Source organism: Electrona antarctica (genome assembly GCF_951216825.1).
Source record: "Electrona antarctica genome assembly, chromosome: 4".
In the NCBI taxonomy this organism is placed as follows: domain Eukaryota; kingdom Metazoa; phylum Chordata; class Actinopteri; order Myctophiformes; family Myctophidae; genus Electrona; species Electrona antarctica.
In genome coordinates, this window is record NC_136809.1 from 31762147 (window position 1) to 31771224 (window position 9078).

The 9078-nt window shown below is 44.0% G+C and overlaps 1 pseudogene across 1 annotated transcript; it reads right to left on the minus strand.

Moving 5' to 3' along the window:
* Positions 1 to 7808: 7808 nt before the first annotated feature.
* Positions 7809 to 8479, minus strand: LOC306921252 (D-aminoacyl-tRNA deacylase 1-like; annotated as a pseudogene). The gene has a single exon. The product of its transcript is annotated as a D-aminoacyl-tRNA deacylase 1-like (transcript).
* Between the last annotated feature and the right edge of the window lie 599 nt (positions 8480 to 9078).

Below are 9078 nucleotides of genomic sequence, written 5' to 3' on the forward strand. Positions count from 1 at the left end.
ATTTGAGGCTAAGGTCTATAATTGTTGTTAATTTGTTTCTGGTAGTAATATTGACCAGTCATTTTGTATTTCTTTTTTTTTTTTAATGATGAAAATGTTTAGCACACGCTGGCATGGTAATTATTCCCCTGACCACAACTGACAATAAACCATAGGAACATGGATGGTGTTAGTGTCTAATACTGCTTTACAATGCTCTTAATTGTCCCCACCAGGCCGAAGAGTATATGTTTTGCACTCCGTCCGTGTGTGTGTGTGTGTGTGTGTGTGTGTGTGTGTCTGTCTGTCTGTCTGTCTGTCTGTCTGTCTGTCTGTCTGTCTGTCTGTCTGTCTGTCTGTCTGTCTGTCTGTCTGTCTGTCTGTCTGTCTGTCTGTCTGTCTGTCTGTCTATCCATCCGTCCGTCCGTCCGTCCATCCGTCCGTCCGTCCGTCCGTCCGTTACCAGCTAATCTCCGGCACCGTTGACCTGTTCCATGCCAAACTGTGCACACACACTCCCTGGATGCCAACGACGAACCTCTGCCCCAAATATTGGACCTGTTATAGCACCACCATGAGGCCGATATGGCAAACACATTTCTGTAGATTACTCGTACACATTTTATCCATACATCACACAACTTTGTATACACTAGCTCCATAGTCATGTGATCAACACGGATCTGCACCATTTACCATCTTCCATCCTGATATAAGATTGGCTTCCAAAGCTCACATGATTGGTCCGTTTCGAACAAAATGCCACAAATCACAAACACAGTGTGCAATTTCCGTGAAATTATACACGCACATTTCTACTAGGCTGAAGACGACATGCCACAATTTTTTTCTCCAAATCAGCCTCACGGTGGCACTATAACAGGGCAATTCCTGTTTTTACCTATAACTGCATCGATCTGTGTACAACTTTGTATGCGCACTCCCTAGAGTTTGTTAGTTTTGATTTTTTTTTCTAATTCAGTTAGTTTTAGTTTGTTTTTAGAGTGGGTTTGCTAGTTTTTATTTCGTTTTTATTTTGGTGAAAATGCTTAGTTTTAGTTTAGTTTTAGTTTTTTTCATACTTTGGTTTATTTGTCAGGTATAGGATTCAAAAAGATCAGAGTAAGTATTGTGTAATAAAACCTAAACAAATATACCATTTACAAATATAAATTCAGCAACAAGTTCAGAAGGGGTGCATACTTAGTTTAGACTAGTCATTGGTTAGACATGGGTTAAGGTTAGGCGTAACTTTTGTCCAACGAGGTATAGTCTGTATAGATTGTAAGGATCGGGCATTCGTGGAATGAGCAACACAGCTAAATGTGTGGGTAGCGCCCCCCAAAAATGTGCCAAAATTGCAAATGGTTGGTATACCAACCCTTGCTTTGAGTTGCTTAGTGGATTGGATGATTGCACTCTCCCACAGTAATAAGGAAAAAACAACACTTGGTTCTGTTGGGCGCACGTACAGCACGTACACTCGTACAGCACGCCCAAGCTCTGATCTCACAAGTGTTATTGGTTTGAGGTCTGGACTCACGGTAGGCCATTCCATCCTCTCCACTCCTACATTTTGGAGGTACTCTGTGATCACTCTGTGAATCATTAAAGATTGCCTTTAATGATGACAAGTTCTGTCTTGCCCGTGAGAGAGATACTGTTCCATACCAAACCAAGCTGTTGTGGCAAGGGTGAATACGAACCACTTGCCATTATGGCAAATGTTTTGGGGGGCGTTACCGGCTACCACACACATTTAGCTGTGTTGCTCATTCCACGAATGCCCAATCCTTATACAATAGGCCTATACCCTTCCGACGTGCTCTGCATATTTTACTATCATCCGTTTCCACAAGGCACTTCTCTCGCTGTCATATTCAAAGTAGTAATCCCATATTGGACTGTGTCTCTTTCTTCCATCTTTCCAAGTAACATGCAGTCAGTTTCAGGCAGTGCAGAATGTAAACAAGCAACGTAAAGCGTGGCTACATGCTGCCGTACGGTGCTGAAAACTGCCGTAAAACTTGTTGGAGAAATGAGGAAATGAATCGAATGAATTTAAAAGGTTTATATTATAAATATCATGGCTTAAAGGTCCTGGGTTCGATTCCCGCTGGGGACGCTGTTGGCGCTGGGGGGCGTGTTCTCTCCTCCGTGTCATCAGTGCCCATACCCGAGGTGCGGTTGGTCCTTTCTCTGTGAAGTTTGCATGTTCTCCCCGTGTCCCCTAGGGTAGGTACCCTCACAAAAAACATGCAGTAATCCTGGTCTCTAAACTACCTCCTCCTGGCCAGCCGGGGCGCCTGATGGAGGGGAAAGGAACTGGTCGGAATAACGTGTTCCTTCCACGCGCTACGTCCGGCCGGGGAAACTCCCTGTCAGGTGAAAAGAAGCAGCTTGGACTCATCATGCATAGAAGGAAGCATGAGGTCAGTCCGCTTCCCCCCCAGGTTGGCAGAGGAAGTGTAACACCCAGGATTACATTAGATAATTGATACTAGGTAAAAAGAAAATGGGATGAAAATTATTACAAAATATATATTATAAATATCCGAAAGGCATATCAATATTGATAAAAACTAAAACTAAGTGTATTTTGTCTATAATTTCAGTTAGTTTTGTGAACACACAATACAGTTTCAGTTTAGTTTTTTTAAATGTATTGTTAGTTTTTATTAGTTTCAGTTAACTAAAATGTTTTTTTAATTCTAGTTTTAGTTTTTTAGTTGATTAACTATATTATAACCTTGGCACACACACTCCTATCCTCCTGGTGGAGACCTGTGCCCAGAAGGGCACTTTTTCTAGTTTAATTTGAGATCCGATTATCCGACCAAAATTACATGAAGATTAAGATTAAGCATGAGCACTTTTGTAAAAAAGATCTAGAGCCATGGCCATGACAAGTTCCATATTTTAAACCTTAAAACCAGTGTTCTATTCCTAATGGAATGGCCCAATGCCAGTCACTCTCATATCTCTTGTTATTCAATCTCAAGTATCAAATTCACTTTGTTCTTCTACTGTCTCACCACAGGGATGTCCTTTTGCCCTTACACTATAGTACTGTGCTGTACACAGATGCTGCAAACATGAGATCAGATTTAGACATTTGCTGATGGCTCTACAACATATATGCGACATGTTGCAGGGAGCTTGTAGATCGGCTATATTGTCAAATAGCCAAAGTATAGAATAGGGCTTTAAATGGTTAATGTGTTGTTCTGGAAGTGCATTTATGTCATTAATATACCTTAGAGTTGTTGTGTGGAAATAATAAAAACGTCCCCCCATTCTGTGTTGCCTGAACTGGAGGTCTGAAAAATCAGCTGTGGTCTGACGTAATGTCTGACATAATGAAATCAGCATCAACCAATCAGCATCAACCATGCTCATTTTTTGGTACGAACAGACACGTAGACTAACAAATCACACCCGTGTGAACTGGGTGACCATAGCAACCATGCTCATTTTTTGGTACGAACAGACAGACACACAGACAGACAGACAGGCAGACACGTAAACTAACAAAGCCAGTTGTAGGAGGGGTTTACACCACTCAAAAATCAGTAATATTATGAAGTACATCTTTGTGATGTCACTGGGATGTACTTCATAATGTTACTGATCACGTTTCAGACCTCCAGTTCTAGGCCACTCTGAAAATGAGTACAGTACAGTACTTGAGTAAATTTACTTTCCATCACAGCTTGCAGGTTAATATCTCAAAAACAAAAGAATTGATTATAGGCTAGAAACCGAGTTTGAGGTCAAGTCTCAACTGCAAATGTAAGAGAAGGGCCACCAGTATTTAACATAAATAAAACATGCTGACTCTTTGCTGTCAAATTGTGTTGTATCAACCTTGAACGCCACGCTACGTGTGGTAGTACCAACTGAGTAACGGCCGGGCTACACCAGGCTTTTCGTGCACGTTTTGTGCGCGTTTACCCTAAACGCGAACCCCGCGTACGCGTTTTTTAAAATAGGACTGGACCTAAATTTGCGCGTGCGCGTGTGTGCGTATTCGCGTAACAAGCACTGAAAAGCCTGGTGTAGCTTGGCCGCCAGACACACACACACGCACGCACGCACGCACGCACGCACGCACGCACGCACAAACGCACGCACGCACACACACACACACACACACACACACACACACACACACACACACACACACACACACACACACACACACACACACACACACACACAGGGAGTGTTGGTGTTAAGTGATGAGCTTGGGAAGTTGGGATGGGCACAAATTAAATTATTATTATTTTTAGGCAAGTAGCCAAGTATTCCCTGCATGGGGGGGGGTCTGTGTATTCCTCTGACAGTGGCCTGTTTCTCTTCCGGAGTGAGTGTACGGCGAAACTGCGGTCATAGTTAAACAGAGAGTGAGAAAGGGGATCGTTAAGACGGCCATAAGGTAATGGTAAATATCTGTGTGAAAATGCAGAAGCTATTGCGTGGCCAGTGAGGAGTGGTGACAGTTCTGCAGACAGACAAACTTAAGGTGCGTTTGGATATAGGCACACTGAGTGCACTGCCAATAATACAAACTAATAGGTAAGTGTGCTCCTGGTGCACATTTCCGAACCCACCCAGACTTTCCTTAAATTATGTTAGATATTCTTTTTTTTACATGGCAATGGAACATTTATGTAGAAATTAGATTTCTCTGGACTTTTGGTTATAAATGAGTAATGTCATATAATAGAACAGAACAGGATGTACCTGTGAGGGAGCTGAATACCCCCCACTAAGGTCAAATACAGACATGTTATGATTGACAATTAAGATATGCTAATACATTAAGTTTATATGGGTTATTGAATTATTGTTGTATTGTTACTACTGTGGGCATCCTACTCATCATCGTCTCTTTGAGGTCTGCTCCTGGAGGAATTTGAACAATTGAGACGCTTGTAATTTTATCGAGGTGTGCTCTAAAGAGCTAGCACAAAGCATGTTTATGAACGTGCCAAAGTTTAGCGAGATTGACGATGATTGACAGTCTCGCAATACTGCCTATAGCCAGACATGGTGCTGTTTAGATGCCTTAATAAAGATTGCACATAGTAAAACAAGTGATTAGAAAACAACCTGTGATATGTCTTCTTTTATTTTCCTGAAACGATTAAGTGCTGAGACGCAATTGTTCAGATAGTTGGCCATCATTGACTCTAATGTATTTCATCAAACTTCCAGTTTGCCTCCCATGCGCTTGACTGGCCCCTGGACCGATTGAGAGAACTTGAGTATGGTCCTTCTCATTCCATCATAGCCTTGTCTACTGCCTGGCAATTAACTTGTCAAAGTTGTCAGGCTGTACCAAGGCAAGAGATAGGGGTGACTAATCAACTAAAAGAAATACCAAGAAAACATTTTCTTGGTTTGGGTTTGTCTTTGGTATTTCCTTAGTTCATTACTTGTGCAAGCAGAGCGTGCAAGTATTGTGGGCGGCTGGACCAAAAGTGGTATGTATGTATGGTATGCGATGTCTCTAATTGGCTATTGATGGTGACGTAATTAAGATATGTTTCAAGATATGTTTCAATGGTGGGTAAAAGGTAATGTATGTATGTATGTATGTATGTATGTATGTATGTATGTATGTATGTATGTATGTATGTATGTATGTATGTATGTATGTATGTATGTATGTATGTATGTATGTATGTATGTATGTGTGTGTGTGTGTGTGTGTGTGTGCGCACGCGCAGCAATGGCGGCACGGTGGAACGCCGGTGGACGCCAACTTTGCTTGTTCTTTAACATCTAACAACCGCACCCGTTCTAACTACGATCGTTAATGTAGTGGGTGCAGCTTTTGGAACTTTTGCAACTCCTGTGGCGGTGGCTGTGTGTCAGGATATCACGTCAAGATGTACTCAGCGACGTAGTCTACTACCGGCGACCACGCTGCCTGACGGCCCCTCCCGTGAACAGGTGCCGGGAGGAGAGGCAGTGGGACCCGGTGACTTCCCTGCGGTGTGTCGGTCCACCATCGGGGCAGCGGTGTGTGGACTTCCAGGCCCATGAGAGCGGCTGTGGAGTGTGGAGGGCGCAGCGTCACCGGGAGAGACCCGGTGAGTCGGCGACTTTCATACGGCGTATACGTCCGCTGTCGGAGCACTGCGTGTTGTCACCGGGCCGCGGTGTGAGACTGCTGGCTCCGTTCTCTCTGATGGTCCAGCCTGGGACATGTCCACAGACAGTTGTGGGAGCGTTTCGAACTCTCGACAGCTTGGAGTGTCCAGAGGATGAGGCAGAAGGACTTGCGAGGTGTTGTACTGTCCCTGTTGTACTGTCTATGCCACCATATGAGAACAAGCCTAGTCCTGAGCACCGTCATGTGAACGGATATGGCTATCAGAGACGCTGCTGAGTGACATTCTTGCTGTATCATGATTCCAAGACATGTCATAGTCTTGTGATTGTAACATAACTGCACCCATAATGTTTGTGTCCTTGTGTGCATTTCCCTTTGTGTGGACATAAATAAATTCTTAATATGTATGTATGTATGTATGTCGGTAAGAATGGTGGCTGTTGATGGTGACGTAACTAAGGTAAGGGTCTAAAGGATTTAGAACAGCAGTTGTAATAGACATTAGTTAGTAGCAGTACTTGGCACCTCGACACAGTGCATTTCTAGTTAGACATTGTTTTGACTTATATTGGCATTGTAATTGCAATAAGTAATTGAGTGTCTGTAAATGTTGCTCTGGAAGGGTGTATTGGAGTTAGAGGGGGAATATGACAGTGCCTTGCATGGAGGTGACTGTATAAGTTTAGTGGACATAGTGGATATAGTTTATGGACCAGCTAGCCTCAGTCCCAGCCTACTCATCTGCAAAGAGACAAGCCTGGTCACAACCAAGGCAGAGAGTGTATCGGCGGACGTGTCGCGCCGGAACATCCGTCAGATGTATTTCCCCCAGATATGTTTTCGACCAATCACAACACTTGTTTCATTTACGGAGAATGTAAACTGATTTGTAAAGAGTCAACGTCATTTCCTTGAGCGGTACTTCCGCCAAAATCCCAAAACTTCCACCCCCCAAATAATTATACACTACAGTGTAGGTCTTACCCACCGTGTGTACCAGCTGGGGAAAGTGTGCATGGTCTGTTTATGTATCTGCCGGCATTATGCTGTGTGAAATGTTTGTAAATGTGTTGGTTAATTCAGTAAATGGCACAAGAAACGATCTCTGCCTGGCTTGTCATTCTACACGTATAGGCTACACCTCAATTCTGCTTTCCATTGTGTTTGTAAGGACCTCCACCACGTGATTTTCTCTAGTCAGTCTCTAAAAATGACATATTAAGTAAAGCAGTGGTTCCTGGGTCTGGGATCCCCATGGGTCTGCCATATACATTTATTGATACTTCGGAACCAAATGGACCCTTAGCAGCCTACATGTGCTGAGTGTACACCCTCAGAGTTATGAGGGTCCGTGGCCTAATTGAATAAACTGGGGATCCTTGAAATTGAAATGTTTGAGAACCACTGAGGTAAAGTAATAGCTGTTTATGAGGGGAAATGATTTGTGGTTGAGTTCCCTGTGATAAGGCACAGTTTACAGCTGAGAGGAAAGTCATGAGATTAAATGCTGATTAGATGTCTCTTACATTGGGCTGTCGTAGGGATCTCCATATTGGCCATGGGCTGTGCTGTGATGTTAGGCATGTCCATATAAGGGTATTTCCCAGGGGTTCACACAAAGCCGGGACAAGTTAAAAAAAAGGTTTGGCCACTTTTCTGGAAAGTGGGTTTGTTGCACAGGTTTTTGCACAAGTTCAGTTAAGTGTCAGAGTTGCTGAGGCTCAACAACGTCACATCCAACATGGTGTCTTTCTCTGATGACATGTTCTCTGTCGGCAGTGCTGCTGGCGTTAGGGTCCTGTTTAGAGCATTGGGATTTTTTTGGGAGCCCATCTCTCTGCTCGACTCAGAGGGGCCCTTAGAGCGCGTCTTCTCCTTTCTCTGTTGCTGCTTCTCCAGCTTGGACAGCTGTCTAGAGTCTGTGGGACCAGTGGGTGATGTCAACTCGATGGTAACGGGTCCGTCATTGTGAATGTGGACCTGCATGTAGGCTCCAAACTGCCCAGCCTTAACAAGCTCTGGCTTGTAGACACTCCTCATGTTCTCCAGCATGTGGTTGTATAAGGGCTGGGCCAGCTCGGCGGGCATGGCCGCGTGGAAGTCTGGCTTGTTTCCCTTCAGGACAGCCTGCAGGGTGAACTGGCTCACACAAAGCACTTCAAACTCCCGCTCCATGACGCTCTTGGTCCATGCCTTGCCATTCTCGTCCTCAAACACCCGCAGGTTGAGGATCTTATGAACTATGTAGTCAACATCTTTCTGGGTGTCCTCCACGGATATCCCCAGCAGGACACACAGTCCTCGCCCTATGGAACATATCTGCTTCTCTCCCACTGTTACACTCGCTTTAGTTACTCTCTGAATGATGGCTTTCATTGTTTTGTTTTTGTTGGAGGAGTGTGGTATACAGAACACGCAACGCAACAAAGTAACTCCAGAACTTCATGTGTGTTTTCAGCTCAAATAAGGACTTGCCTGATGCAGCACAAATCACATGCCCATACATGGAAATATCTGTTGGTCATGTGCCCAGAATCAGATTATGCCCACATATGGACATGCCAAGATGTTTCACACCACATTATCAGCACAAATACCGGTATGCACATGCTCAAATCGGCATGTCACTCACATGACCATATGGAGATCCCTGAGTGTTGGTAAGTTGCACATCTGTCTCAGGGCCAGAGTTACGACATCTCCGTTCACTTCATGGGGCCGGTTGGCGACCCCTGGCGGCTATGGGGAGCATAGATGGGGAGCAGAATTGTGACAAAACCCTGGACCAGAAGTTGACGGAAGGCACTGCATGGAAACTATGGGAGTCGAGTAGACAAGGCATTAACAAATAACTTTTTAATGACCATGACCTTTGAAAATAATACTCGATGCAGACAAATGAAAGTGTCACAGGTTATTTTTTAACAGTTCAGTATTCAGTTAAAATTTCAGATATTTGCGCCGCTCTCGATGAA